Below are 15,399 nucleotides of genomic sequence, written 5' to 3'. Positions count from 1 at the left end.
GGGATGCTGGCACCACAGGTGATGGCTTTACCTGCTATGCCACAGCACTGGCCCCAAAATAATCCAATTTTAAAAACAAATTTGCACATGTCTCATACTGAGGCAAACTTTGAAAATGATTATTTTATAGCTATTTTATTAACATTAATTATTAATAATGTGTGTGACTGATATATAATTTTACTATTATACTTGATAGTATATCTTCAAAATTCTTTTTCTTTATTGTACTTTCAAATGTAAGTGCTGCTATAGAATTTCTCAGATGTAAAAAATAAACAATGACTCAAATTATTCATTGATATAAAGCACTCAGAATACCTATTTAGGTTTGTATTTCCTATGTCCTTTGTTCCTAAGAAAATTATAGTCTAAATATAAGTTTTGGATGCATTTTTAGAAATAATTGCAATAAATGCTATATGTATTTATTAATTTTAGTTATTGACTGACAAAAATACAAAGAAAAAATAATTTTGGTATAATGTACAGATATGCAAATTATCAGCAGTAAATTCACTCATTAGACACCTGGTGTTGTTTTAGGTAAATGAAGTAATTGCATTTCTATGGAGAAAGGTGGTATCTTCATAAAAGCTAAAATAGAAGGCAGAAAAGTTACAAACCAATATGATTCAATAAATATTAAATTTATTAAGATAAGAATTGTGTCAAATCCATTCTTGCAATGAAAATACATGTAGAAATGCATGCATCTTCAATAATAATAATAACAATAATAATAAAAATTACCATTAACAAGTAGATATTCAGGTGTTTCTACATCTGAACCTAAGAGTGAAATGGTGACTTCAGGGGCCTGGTCATATGGAACAATATCTGTGCAGGGATGACACCTTGCACTCAGATTCAGTCTGACTTTTCAACAAAATCTGTGACTCTGGAAACATCTGCTGTCCGTTAAAACAGAGTAAGTTTTATCTGTTGGATCATTTTATGAAAAGTTGTTTGCATCTACCTGCATATAGTATGGCAAAGTAATTTACCTTCAGCATCAATAACTAAGACCATAAGTTATTACCAGGAATTGTGATTGACAACCACACATAAATCTGCCTTGTTTAAACCTGATTCAGTGCTGGTACCCACCATGTAATAAAAGTATAAGACCTCTAACCAAAGAGCAGCTTGCAAAGCCCTCAGTTCTGACTGCTCAGTCGGCCTTCTGATTAAGTTCTGATTTTGATTCTTACCAGACTCTAACTACTCACACATCATATCCAACAATTATGTATTGACAAAATGCCGTTTACATTATTTTTCTATTTTTAGAGACTTTGTTCTTTAATTTTTAATATTTCCTCTGTGGAGAAGTAGAATTGTATAATTCAAAGGTAAGTTAACTTAATCTTTGGGAGATTAAATAATTACACATCTATGACAATCCCTCTAAGTGAAACGATGAGAACATAATTAAAATAATACAGGCTTCTGATACCACAGTCTTCTGATTCATAGATTTAATTTCTCTGCATTGGACATTCTCTTATTGTATGGAAACCTTAACTCTCTCTACCATTACTTTTGAGAAGTCTCAAAATTATGAGTGAAACAATTGCATTGACTTTGCAGTATGTCTATATGACTCTTAGGATTTCCTTTCTAGGATGTTTTCTTTTCTTAATACATAGATAGGCATATTTGTATTCCAGATCACACAACACAAGATGTAAAATAACCTACCATAGTACAGTATTTGATTAAAAATATTTAATTTCCCACTGGCATCTGAGTTACTGTCGGTCTTTTGTGGCTAGATTATTCCCCCAGCTCATTTATAGAAGAGTATAAATAGGGCATTTAAAAACTATTCCAATAGAAGAAAGCTAACTTTAGCAAATATTAAAGCAACATGTTTTTGATCAAATGTTTCAGTGATAAGTACTTCTTGAGATTAAAAATATATCACTTGAAAGCTTTGAGTCTTTATTTTTAACAGGCAGAGTGGACAGTGAGAGAGAGAGAGAGAGAGAGAGAGAGAGAAAGGTCTTCCTTTTTGCCGTTGGTTCACCCTCCAATGGTCACTGCAGCCAGTGCACCACGCTGATCCGAAGCCAGGAGCCAGGTGCTTCTCGTGGTCTCCCATGGGGTGCAGGGCCCAAGCACTTGGGCCATCCTCCATTGCACTCCCGGGCCATAGCAGAGGGCTGGCCTGGAAGAGGGGCAACCGGGACAGAATCCGGCGCCCCAACCGGGTCTAGAACCCGGTGTGCCGGCGCCACAAGGCGGAGGATTAGCCTAGTGAGCTGCGTCTGCAAATACTAACTGATAGAATAAAAAAGGGAGATAACGATCCAACATGGGAAGCGAGATACACAGCAGACCCATAGAATGGCAGATGTCCTAAACAGTACTCTGGCCTCAGAATTAGCCCTTAAGGCATGCGGATCTGGCTGAAAAGCCCATGAGAGTATTTCAGGCATGGAAAGCCAAGACACTCTGGGGAAAAAAAAAAAAGAACACACCTAAATGAAAGATCTCCACGAGTGAGATTCCAGTGGAAAGAACAGGCCATCAACGAAGGAGGTACCTTTCTCCGAAGGGAGGAGAGAACTTCCACTTTGACTAGGACCTTGTCTAAATATGATCAGAGTCGGTGAACTCAAAAGGCTTCCATAGCTTTGGCAACTCATGACAAGCGCCTAGGGTGATTATTGATGCCATAAACAAGAGTGTCAATTTGTTAAGTCAACAACAGGAGTCAATGTGCACTTACTCCTCATGTAGGATCTCTGTCCTAAATGTGCTGTACATTGTGATTTAATTCTATAACCAGTACTCAAACAGTATTTTTCACTTTGTGTTTCTATGTGGGTACAAACTGTTGAAATCTTTACTTAATATATGCTAAACTGATCTTCTGTATATAAAGAGAATTGAAAATGAATCTTGATGTGAATGGAAGGGGAGAGGGAGCGGGAAAGGGGAGGGTTGTGGGTGGGAGGGACGTTATGGGGGGGAAGCCATTGTAATCCATAAGCTGTACTTTGGAAATTTATATTCATTAAATAAAAGTTAAAAAAAAAGAAATTTTAACCAAAAAATATCACTTTATTTCTTATAAAATAATACACTGTGTAGTCAAGTGGGAAAAAAAGCAAATAATTTTCTCTTGTTAGGAATATTGGGGATTGACTAAAATAAATTATTTGATAAGCTTATATAGTAATTGCATTTAACTATTTCTTTTTAATTGCAAAGAAAGGACACTATTATTTACTAATGGTTTTAACGTTTAGCAAACCTATACAAAGTGTCCTCAGGTAATTCATGGGAAATATGCATTATGAAAAAAAACATATTCATGGATTTCAAAATATTTTTGTATCAAAATAAACATCTTTTAATTCTATTTTCCACAAACATTTTGAAATACCCTCACTTCATTTCTAGGAATTGTCTCGGGCACCAGTTTTTTGGAGATCGCTTATAAAGAAAAGATAATATATTGCAGATGAATAAATACATATATACTATAATGTTAATTATTTTTAAACTTTTTATGTATTTGTTTGTGAGAGATGAAGGAAGGACAGAGAGAGAGTGAGCTGCCATCCTAAGTGCCTAAATGGAACAATACAAGATCTTCATTTGTGAACCAGAAATGCAACCACCCTCGTAGGTGACAGTGATCCAACCACTTGAGACATCTCTGCTGCAATCTACGTTGTGTGTTAGCAGGAAGCTGGAGTCAGGAGCCAAAGCCAGGAATCAGGCCCAGTATTTGGTGTGGGGCAGGATTGTCATAACTGTGCATTCCTATCCTTTATGTTAATTTTTCATATGTTTTGATGGAAAATCACATTCACAAAGTATATTGAACACTGGTTTAGATAGAATAAGATATTTATAAAACAAAGAAAATTTCAAATCAGGTACAACATAGTGAAGTACAGTCATGGAAGTTGGAAGATCGATGTGGTAGCATTCTTAGATTTCTGAGCTTAATATTTGCCTGAAGAATTTAAAGTAAATGTACCATTGCTAATGAAAGGAATAGTGGTACAATACAAGTTTAGAGACATAGCCAGAGTCTCGGCATTTTAGCAAATTCCAGTGTAAAAAGAAATGCATCTTAGAGTTTTACTATAAGGGAAGAAAAGACATTCAAAATATGAGACAGGGAAATGATACATTTTACTCAAGAAAAATTAAGTATTTTTTAGAGATTTATTTGTTTATTTGAAACTTGGAGTTTCAAACAGAGAGAGACAAAAAAAGCGAGAAATTTTCCACCCACTGATTCACTCCCCAGATGGCCTCAATAGCCAGGGCAGAGAAAGGCCAGAACCAAGAACCAGGAGCTTCCTCCTGGTCCTCAAGTGGGTACAGGAACACAAGAACTTGGGCCATATTCTCCTGCTTTTCCTAGGCCAATAGCAGGGAGCTGGTTTGGAAGTGGAGCAGCGTGTACATGAACTGGTACACATATGGGATGCCAGCATTGCATGCGGCCACTTTACCCACTATGCCACAATCCTGGTCCCTAAATCTCCAGTATTATAAACACTATGTAATTTTTTTTTGAAATATTTATTAGGAACTGCTCACTATTTTGGGGGAAAAAACACCAAAACAATATTACCATGACCACTTCGAGTCACAAACATAAAAAAAAAAAAGGACCTAAATGAAAGATCTCTGCGAGTGAGATCCCAGTAGAAGGAACGGGTCATCAAAGAAGGAGGTACACTTCTCAAAAGGCTTCCATAGCCTTGGAAACTCATGACTAGAGCCTAGGGAGACTACTGATGACATAAACAAGAATGTCAAATTGTTAAGTCAACAACAGGAGTCACTGTGTACTTACTCCTCATGTAGGATCTCTGTCCTTAATGTGTTGTCCAATGTGAAGTAATGCTATAACTAGTACTGAAACAGTATTTTACACTTTATGTTCTGTATGGGTGCAAACTGGTGAAATCTTTACTTAATATATACTAAATCAATCTTCTCTATATAAAGATAATTGAAAATGAATCTTGATGTGAATGGAATGGGAGAGGGAGCAGGAGATGGGAGGGGTGAGAGTGGGAGGGAAGTTATGGGGGGAAAGCCATTGTAATCCATAAACTGTACTTTGGAAATTTTAATTGTCCTTTATTTTATGTTCATGTGGCCCTGTTTGTTGGAATTTTTTTTATTGTATCCTAGCAGAAGCAAACCTTCTCCAGAAATGGTTCTTAAATTAGTTACTAAAAAGAGATATTTGCGAGCTTTTTATCTTAAGCAAGTTAGTGACAGGAGGAGTGAAGGCTGGATGGATACTAGACAGAAATCCTAGCTGACATCTGAGTGGATTCATGTGTAATGGTCTCCTGGAGCTGTACCTAATTCTAATTTTATTCTCCTCAGTGCTGTAAAACTGCCAATTTCTACCCACTTACCTTTTAGACCTCTTGGCTGTAGATTTAGCAATATTTTGGAAAGAAAGTATTTTAATTTTACAAAACTTCAAAAATTTTTCTAGTTTTGTCTGACACCACAGGAATGAGTCTCTGCTTTGCTGAAATCCAAAATATTAGCCTTGTGTGAACAGCCAGTTAGGTGAAATAGCCAGGGACTATCAGGTTGCAGATAATTGGCTTCCTTCTCTGGCACCCTAAATCTTGATTGATTTCACTATTACTTATCACTTTAAGCAGTTTATATTCATATTTTATACTTTATCAGCTTTTGGCTCATTTAGGTTTCCTTGTTGATTTTTAGCCCTTGTCAGATATACTCTATTAATAGGAAAGTTTAAACATATAATCAGACATTGTTCTCAGAGTTACAATTGTATCATGAAAACATATTAAGTATCATACTGTACTTGTTGAAACAGGTCTTAAATCTTAACATCAAGGCTGTATTTTGCCAAAACTTAGTGCAAAATTAACATTCCAGGAAAATGAACTTTTGTTTTGTTCTTTACTTATATCCACACATCCAACCATTGACTACTGAGAATTGTATACCATACCAGATAGATAATGTTGAAGATAATTCAATATGATTTAAGTTTGGAGTAAAGATTTTTCAGTTAAGGGGTCAGCATTGTGAAGCAGCTGGTCTTTAAGGCACTGCCTGCCAGTTCACATCTCAGCTGCTCCACTTCTAATCCACCTCCCTTCCAATATACCTTGGAAAGAAACAGAAGACAGCCCAAGTGTTTCGGTCCCTACCACCCATGTGGGAGAATCCAATGGTACTCTTGTCTCTTGGGTTCAGCCTGACCCTGTGTTGGCCATTTGCGGAATGAACTCACTCTCTCTCTCTCTCTGTCACTCTGCCTTACAAATTAAAAAAAAAAAAATAAAAATAATATTTAAAAAATGGGATTTTGTAAACTACAGTGCTAAAATAATGGAACAAAATCCTGAGCAGGAAACCATAAGTGAAAATTTCAACTCTGGTCAAAACAAGTTATATAGGCCAGCGCCGCGGCTCAATAGGTTAATCCTCCGCCTGCGGCACCGGCACCCTGGGTTCTAGTCCTGGTCGGGGTTCCAGATTCTGTCCCGGTTGCTCCTCTTCCAGTCCACCTCTCTGCTGTGGCCCGGGAGTGCAGTGGAGGATGGCCCAAGTGCTTGGGTCCAGGAAGCACCTGGCTCCTGGCTTTGGATCAGCGCGGTGTGCCGGAGCAGCCATTGGGGGTTGAACCAACGGAAAAGGAAGACTTTTCTCTCTGTCTCTCTCTCTCACTGTTTAACTCTGCCTGTCAAAAACATAAAAACAAAAAAAACAAAAAACAAAAAAACAAAAAACAACAAACAAAAAAAAACAAGTTATATAGATGTTTCCAGGGAAGAAAATTCATCTTTTTCTTCTTTTTGTTGGAGTGTTGTGCTCAATATATAATTTAAATGATATCACATTTAATAGTGTATAACCAAAAAGAAATAATAGCAGACAGTTTGTGAGGAAGAGCGATATCCAGAGAGAACATTCCATTTTACGGGTGTACACTCTGAATGTCTGCAGTGTCCTGGTGCTGGGCAGAGGTGAAAGCCAGGACTGGGGAACTCAATCCAGGTCTACAACAAAGATGGCAGGTGCTTAATTATGTAGACAATACTGATGCCCCAGTGGTGTGCCAGAAATTAAACCGAATTACTTCAGCGTTTTGTAAGGCATTTTAACCTCTAGGCTGAACACCCATCCCCTGGATTTAAATTTAAAGTCTGCAGCTTTAGTTGCTTGTTACTAACTCATAATTTATGTGTCAAAGTATCATTTTAATAACAATTTATCACATACCTTGTGTTTCACAAAGACATTTCTCATCATCTTTTCAAAAACAAATAGAATCAAAGTGACGTTTTAAGTGGCAGAAGGAACTATCACGTAAAGGGAGTATTATTAACAAAGAACACTGCACATTGACACAGACATTTTATTATAATGGCTTCCTACATATGTCCATGTCCTAATTTCCAGAATCTGAGAATGAATTAGGTTATACATCAAAATAGACTTAAGGTTGCAGATGGGATTGAGATTTCTAATAGACTGATGTTAAAATGAGATTATTCTAGGTCATGTGGTTAGGCCCATTGCCATCACAAACTTCTTCAAATGTGGAAGGAGGAGGGAGAAAAATCAGAACAGAAGTATCTATACAGGAAAAATGGATAAAAATGCAACACTTCTGACTTTGAAAACGAAAGGAGTCACAACTCTAAGAATGTGGATCACTCTTGACATTGGAAAAGACTAGAAAATAAAATTTTCCTTAGAGACTCCAAATTGGGTATAGCCTTAGTAACAACACCTTGAAATTGATCCAATGAGATCCACATTGCATTTCCATGAAACCATAAGAAAAAAAAAATCATATTCTTTGATGCAATAAGTTTCTTATCATTTATTTTATTTGAAAGATGGAGTTATAGAGAGAGAGGGAGAGAAAGAGAGAGAGGTTTTCCATCCACTGGTTCACTCCCAAATGGTCTGTAACTGCCTGAGCTGAGTTGATCTGAACAAAGCCAGAACCAGGAGCTTTTTCTGGGTCTCCCACATGGGTGAAGGGGCCAAAGGATCTGGGCCATCTTCTACTGGTTTCCTAGGCCATAGCAGAGAGCTGGATCAGAAGTGGAGCAGCCAGGACTCAAACCAGAGCCCATATGGGATGCCGGCACGGCAGGCAGTAGCTTCACCCACTTTGCCACAGCGTCAGCCCCTACAATAAGTTTTGTGGAAATTTTCCAAAGAAGGAATAGAAAACTATTTAACCATAAAATACCAGTGAGTGTTGCAGTGGATTCGTTTCTGAGAGGAGCAGCGTGGTGGGGGCAAGAGGCGTGGAGTCACCACACAAACCCCGGGAGTCGTGTGAAAGTAGGCTTGAGGCGAGCAGCCTGCAGACTCATTTATTTCAGTTGACCACATCTTATATAGCCAAGACCAGCCAAGCTGGTCTAGGGGTGGTCTATGCCCCAACCAATCACAGCCTGTTGCCAGGCAGTTTCCAAAGCCATCCAGTCACAGCCTGTTGCCAGGCAGTTTCCAAAGCCATTCCTGAGTAACTGATGGCTCGCTTGCCAGTGGCCACCTTGGCATGGCCTTCTCATTCCACCACAAGTGAGATGATTAAAAGCATCTCTGTTTTAAACCTTTATGAAAAGATTTATCCCAGGAGTAGATGTGCTTCCTGTGCTATTTTAGATAAGTATTTTTATATGTAGGAAAATAATTTCTATGTCATATAGACATAAGGAGTATGAATGATATAAAAACATGTAGGGGGCTGGTGCTATGGCATAGCGAGTAAAGTCTCTGCCTGCAGTGCCAGCATCCCATATAGGCTCCAGTTCGAATCTTGGCTGCTCCACTTCTGATCCAGTTCTCTGCTATGGTCTGGGAAAGCTGTGGAAGATAGCCCAAGTCCTTGGGCCCCTGCACACACATGGGAAGATCCAGAGGAAGCTCCTGGATCCTGGCATCAATTTGGCTCATCTCCAGCTGTTGCAGCCATTTGGGGAGTGAACCAGTGGATGGAAGATTCTCTCTTTCTCTCTCTCTCTCTCTCTCTCTCTCTCTCTCTCCTTCTCTCTCTGTGTTAACTCTTTTTAAAAATGTATGTAATGGTATTACTACTAGCATGAAGTCATCCCTATAAGTTATTAACCAATGAATTTAACCCTCTTGCAACCCTCTGAGGAGATACTATTATCATCTTCTTATAGGTGAGAAAACAGAAGCTTAAGAGACTAAAGAGTTCAAGTGGCACACTGAATTTAAACCAGTTGTCAAATGGCAAGGTCATTGTTTGAAGTAATCGTGTCTCACTATGCAATCTTAACCTGACCCATATATGTTCCTGGATCTACAACAGAAGTTACAAGTAAGTAATGACAACTGTGTACAGTCAGAATTGAATATTTTTAGAACATGGAGTAACTTGACAGACATTAACATTTTAATAGTTAAAAGTTGTCTTTTGTAGACAAATTTTGGTAATTTCATTGGAGGTGCATATCTAATATGTACTCTTCTAAAATCTCTTCTACAGTGCTACAAGCTGCTTCTTAGAAGCCCAACCATGAGATTGTATTGGCCATTCAGAAGAATAAACATCTGAATCAGAAACAAGAGTGAAAGGTTTTTCTCATTAGCACTGGAAACATCTCTACTTTATTTTTCACAGGATATTCTGGGTTAATGCTTCAATTCTTAGATCTACTAGTACTTTCTCTCTCCTGGATTCTGCAATAGTCTCTTACTGGAATCCTTCCCACCCTCTTACCTCCCTACATGTTATAGAATATCCTAACAAGTTGTCACAAGGATTTTCATAGAAAGTAAATAAAATCAAGTAACACACTTGCTCACCGGCTTCTCATGACTGTCTTCTAACAGTTGAGAGCACATGTTATGTGTATTTCTGATGCTAGGCAGAGGATTCACATCAGTCTCTCTGAGCAGTTCATAGCTCATTCTGTTTCATGGGCTACATTCCAGCCCAGATATTGGTTTGGTTTCCTTGTTCCTTTTTTGGACTGTGTTTTGGCTATCTCATTACAGAAAAGCTCTCCTTTAAATTATCCTAACTTACCCTAACCAAAGTTGATATTCCTTGTCATTCTATAATGTTCATTTTATAAAATGTATTAAGGAATGATATGATTTTCTTTATCTGTCTTTTCATAGTAGGGTACTAATTCCATTTATATCAGCCATGAAGATATGCTTGTCTCTTGCACATTTAATGCCATTTGAGGGGCCAGCACTGTGCCATAACAGTTAAAGCTGCTGCCTGCAGTGCAAGCATCCCATGTAAGCGCCAGTTTGAATCAAGGCTGCTCCACTTCCGATCCAGCTCACTGCTATGGCCTGGGAAATCAATGGAAGATGGCCCAAGTCCTTGGGCCCCTGCACCTGCCTGGGAGAACCGGAAGAAGTTCCTGGCTCCTGGTTTCCCATAGGCACAGCTCCTGACATTGTGGACAGCTGGGGAGTAAACCAACAGGTGAAAGTCCTCTCACTCTCTCTCTGCCTCTGCTTTAAAAAAATGCTAGTTGAGTTAATACTTATTTTTTGAATTGATTGTAGTGGTGTGGGACAGCAATGCTGCAGGATATTTCCCTACAAAAAGAAATCAAACAAACATTGTCTACCCAAAACTTTGAACCTAGATTGAATGAAATAAAACTGAGAAACATATTCATAGCTAGCTGTAACCTAAATTCCTGATATTTTATTCAGTCTCATCATTTAGGTGTTAAGCACTATAAACTTAGAAAATATGTTAAATATTAGTTTAGTATGTTAATATTTTCTTGCTATATATACGAATTATTATGCTTTATGTAAATGCGCTACATATTAACAAAAGAATATGTCACATAAATTTTCAAATAAAAAAAAGATAAGTATTGCTGTAGCAGCATTTTCATGTCTACAAAATGATTAATTCCATTTGTCAGCATTTTATGATTTCTTCTTTTATTTATTTATTTATTTGAAAGGAAGAATTACAAAGAGAGAGACAGAGAGAGAGAGAGGGAAAGATCTTCCATTTACTGCTTCATTAACCAAATGGCCACAATGGCTGGAGTTGGGCAGATCCAAAACCAGGAGCCAGGAGCTTCTTCCGGGTTTCCCACGTAGGTATAAGGACCCAAGAACTTGGGCCATCTTCTGCTGTTTTCCCAAGCACATTACCAGGAAGCTGGATGGGAAGTGGAACAGCTGGGACTCCAATCAGTGCCCATATGTGATGCTGGCACTGCAGATGATGGCTTTATCAGCTATGCCACAGAACGGGCACTGGTATTTTATGAGTTCTAAAATGTAACAATATTTCATAATTTAATTAATCTTTGCAAAAAGTTGAGAATTGAGATGGAAACAAAGTTTATCAGAAAACATGACCATAAGTACATAATATATTATGATTTTCCTTGAAAAACTTGAATTTCACACTACATCAAAATAATAGCATAGGATTGTATTTAGTCCTCCTTTTTTGTGTAAGCCATGTGAAAACAATTCCCATTTAAAATCCATGAGGACTTAGATTCAAACCCTGACTATGAAATTGTTTCAATATTAAGACATGCTCCAGGGATGGGTTTTAAATTCCAATCGTTTAAGAAGTTTTATGTGTCTTTGATAAGCAATTTCTCTTGTACATTCCAATGAACAATGTCAAGGTGATCAAAAGCAGGAATTTCAATTTGAAATGTCTCCCTAAAGGTGGCATCAATATAAAAGCAATTTGTAACTGGACAGGTTTTGAATTTTCACTATTTATAGGGACTTTTTGTGTTTCTTTATTGATGGTAAATAGCACAGTAATAGTTATTTTGATACTGAGGCAGGTTAATGCATTGTGCCACATCATACTTGTTTATATGCCATCCTAGTGCAAAAACCATTGCTTAAAATCTTTCAGAGCTATTCACTATCAATGGGTCATCATTGATATCTATTCCACTTTCTATTTCACCTTTTCTTATTATAGAACAGATCATAATATTTTCTTTCTGTATGTTTATGTTTTTCTGAGTATTTTGTTGTACACATCCATTTTAATTCTAGTAACTGAGCAAGTTACCAAGGTACGGAGATAACACGTAAAAACGTCTTCTACCTCAAAGAGCCAGGCAGGATAAGGGCCAAGATTATTAGCTAATATTGTGAATTTGGGATCTGCATTCCTGGTCACTAATGGACACTCTCCAACATATTGATGGATAAGTAGTTAAGTAGCTGGATATGTTTCAGCTTGTGTTATAAAGATAAAAAATACATTTTAAGTTTCATTGTTTATAAATTTTAAAAATATAATATTAAATATTTAAGTACGATTTTGGAATCTGATTTATTTTTCTCTTTTGTATCCATAAATACACTGTAATATAAGTATACTAATATTTATTTAAAACTATAAGAAATTAATTTCTTTTTACTCCAATAGGCAGAAGTTAATACAAATGTAAAAAAAGTTCTAAATATATTTCTACAAGCTAAAATAATTCATTTTGTATCTGTTTAATATTTTATCTAGATTAGTTCTGATGTAGTTTTCAATGAGAATAAAATCATCTAAATTATGTAAATTATATTGATTTGAAAGACTGAAATTTCAATAGATAGAAGGGAAAAGAGGCAAGGGAACAGAGGACTTTGTGACATAGCCATACAGAGAAAATGAAAGCTAGAAACGTGGGAAAAGCAGCTGGTCAGTTTCGCTTTCTAAGAGTCAACACTTGTAATGGAGATTCATGAGATGACATAATCATTAACAAGAAGTAGTCAGTCAGTCTTGTGTCACTTTGTTTAGTCATAAAAACTGTAATTTTACCAGAGAAAAGAAATTATATTCAGTGACTTATTTCAGAATCTGAAACCTAGTAATAAAGTGCAGCTATATCGTAAATGAAACAGACAGGGATTTGTATACTTTTACCTGAAGGTAATGATATAAATGATAATAAATCAGTTTTGACACTAGAAATATTTACAGGGTAGACATAATTGTTTTCAGTTAAAATGTGGGTAGATTCAAATCTTCAAAATTGCACATACATTAAGATATTATAAGTATATTAAGTATATAAGTGTATTATATATAAGTATATTAATGGAAATTAATGCATAGAAATTGGATGCAAGATAAATAGAAGACAGATTGAGAGAAGGACAGAGAAATTAGAGATGATACATAGATAGCTAGATAGAAAAGAGAAAGAGACAGATATTTCAGGAACATGCTCAGGGAAATACATGGAAAACTATTCCCATACAATTTACTATCTTATGCAAAATATGGAAAAATGCATCAATTGTTATTAAAAACTCCAAAGCTGACTCTACTCCATAGCATGGATGGTATAATTTGATGAGACCATATAGAAGCTTAAGTATCATAGACTTTGAAATAATGGCATGATTTAAAAATAATGTATAATAGAAATCACACTGCATAAAAATTTGTTTGGCAAAAATTTTATTGATATTTCAGCTGCATTAGACTTGCATTACTATACTAACAAATAATTACAAAATTTTTTTCCACAAATATAAATCTATTATTTTACAGTCATATAGATCAGAAATCTGATGTTATTCTCTGGGCTAAAGCCAAATCTTTACCAGAATTATTTCTTTTGTAGGTCTAGGGGAAAAAAATCTATATCTAGGCTTTTTCAAACTCCAGTGCCAAATCACATTTCTTGGCTTTTTATTTTCGTATGCCTTCGAAATTGGAAACATAACATCTCTCTGACCACTGTTCATTTCTGTCTACTGGCAGGACAGTTTATCAGTTTCATTGAACCATTTGGTTAGATGGGTCCACCAAGATAATCAAGGAATACATCCAAATAGAAAAATACTGAATATAATCATCCAATCAAGTTTTTTTGTTTTAGACATGGAAGATCAGATATTGATAAGTTCTGGAAATAAGAATTTGAACATCTTTAGAAGCTATTATTCTGCTAAAACAAGGGCTTCTATATTTCAAGATTATTTTGTTATGATAAATCATTTTGCTCAAGGCATTAAAATAGATTTTTATTTTATCATTTGGAGCATCTTAAGAATATTTTGTCAAAAAACGAAAAAAATATTTCTAGAAGACGTACTATGGACCTTAAACAGTTTTTATCCAGGGATAACACCAACACAAAGTACTGTTAAAAGTAAAATATTCAAGCGACTACCCTAAACTAGAATTATATTAAGATACAAAATTTTGCCATTAAATTATGAGCATTTTATTCTTATAGCATTTAATGGGAGAATATATATACATACATATATATTATATTGTAATAATACTGGAGGTGATAGGATATAATTAATATCAAAAAGGGCTTTGGTGTATAAGTAAAGAATGTGTAAGAGGAATAAATAAAAGAAAAAAAAATAAGGCAGCATTCACAGAGTAGTTTTATATACATAGAATAACACATTCCAGAAAAAAAAAAAATATAAGTAAATGTCTGATAGAACAAATTTTGAGATAGGCAGAGTTAAATGACACTCAACACCCAAGCTGGAAGACTCCAACATTAGCTACTTTTTTTTCTTTTCTTTAACTTTTATTTAGTAAATACAATTTTACAAAGTACAGTTTATGGATTACATTGGTTTCCCCCCCATAACTTCTCTCCCACCCGCACCCCTCCCATCTCCCACTCCCTCTCCCATTCCATTCACATCAAAATTCATTTTCAATTATCTTTATATACAGAAGATCAATTTAGTATATATTAAGTAAAGATTTCATCAGTTTGCATCCACACAGAACATAAAGTGTCCTTTTTTGTTGTTGGTTAGTTGTCACCGATCAGGGAGAACATATATTTGTCCCTTTGGGACTGGCTTAATTCACTCAGCATGATGTTTTCCATCTTCCTCCATTTGACTGCTTCCTCTGTGATATCTTTTGATATAATCATTGGACTTATAAATTTTTCTCATCAAGTTCTCTGTAATTTAGAATAATAATAAGGCCAATAAAATGAGTCAAATTGTTTCCTCCATTTCTGTAATGTATAACCGTTGTTGAAATTTCATCTAACCTGTTACATGACCATACATTTATTTGATTCACATTTTAACACCATCTAACAGTCTCTTTTTCTTGAATCACAATTATCTCTCAGCGTAAATATAAATAATTCATTTGACTCTTAATCTTTCAGATCTTTGTATAAAGACAATGCCCAAATATACTTGCAGATCTCTTTTGCTTCCATTATGTTTTGTCTTTAAATAACCTAGCAGGTTTTAATTGTAGTTAGCATTTGCTACATTCTGATGAAGGCAAGAGAGAAGAGACCCCCCATTGCATTGTGGTTGAGCATGTATACTCTATAGCCAAACCATCTATGTTTAAATTCATGTTCCACTGTATTTTAGTCATATGATACCAGACAA

The 15,399-nt window shown here is 35.8% G+C and overlaps 1 long non-coding RNA gene across 1 annotated transcript in view; it reads left to right on the top strand.

Annotated features, from left to right (window-relative positions):
• LOC103350851 (uncharacterized) overlaps positions 1-10,471 on the top strand; it is a 36,823-nt gene extending 26,352 nt beyond the window's left edge. The window contains exons 2-3 of the long non-coding RNA XR_007909515.2: positions 9,192-9,349; positions 9,518-10,471. This is a non-coding gene — a long non-coding RNA (uncharacterized lncRNA). The remainder of the gene's footprint in view (positions 1-9,191; positions 9,350-9,517) is intronic.
• The last annotated feature ends 4,928 nt before the right edge of the window (positions 10,472-15,399 follow it).

This window comes from Oryctolagus cuniculus, chromosome 8 (genome assembly GCF_964237555.1).
Source record: "Oryctolagus cuniculus chromosome 8, mOryCun1.1, whole genome shotgun sequence".
NCBI classification, from domain to species: Eukaryota; Metazoa; Chordata; class Mammalia; order Lagomorpha; family Leporidae; genus Oryctolagus; species Oryctolagus cuniculus.
Note: the sequence above shows the minus strand (reverse complement) of the source record. Positions and strands in the feature narration are given on the sequence as shown.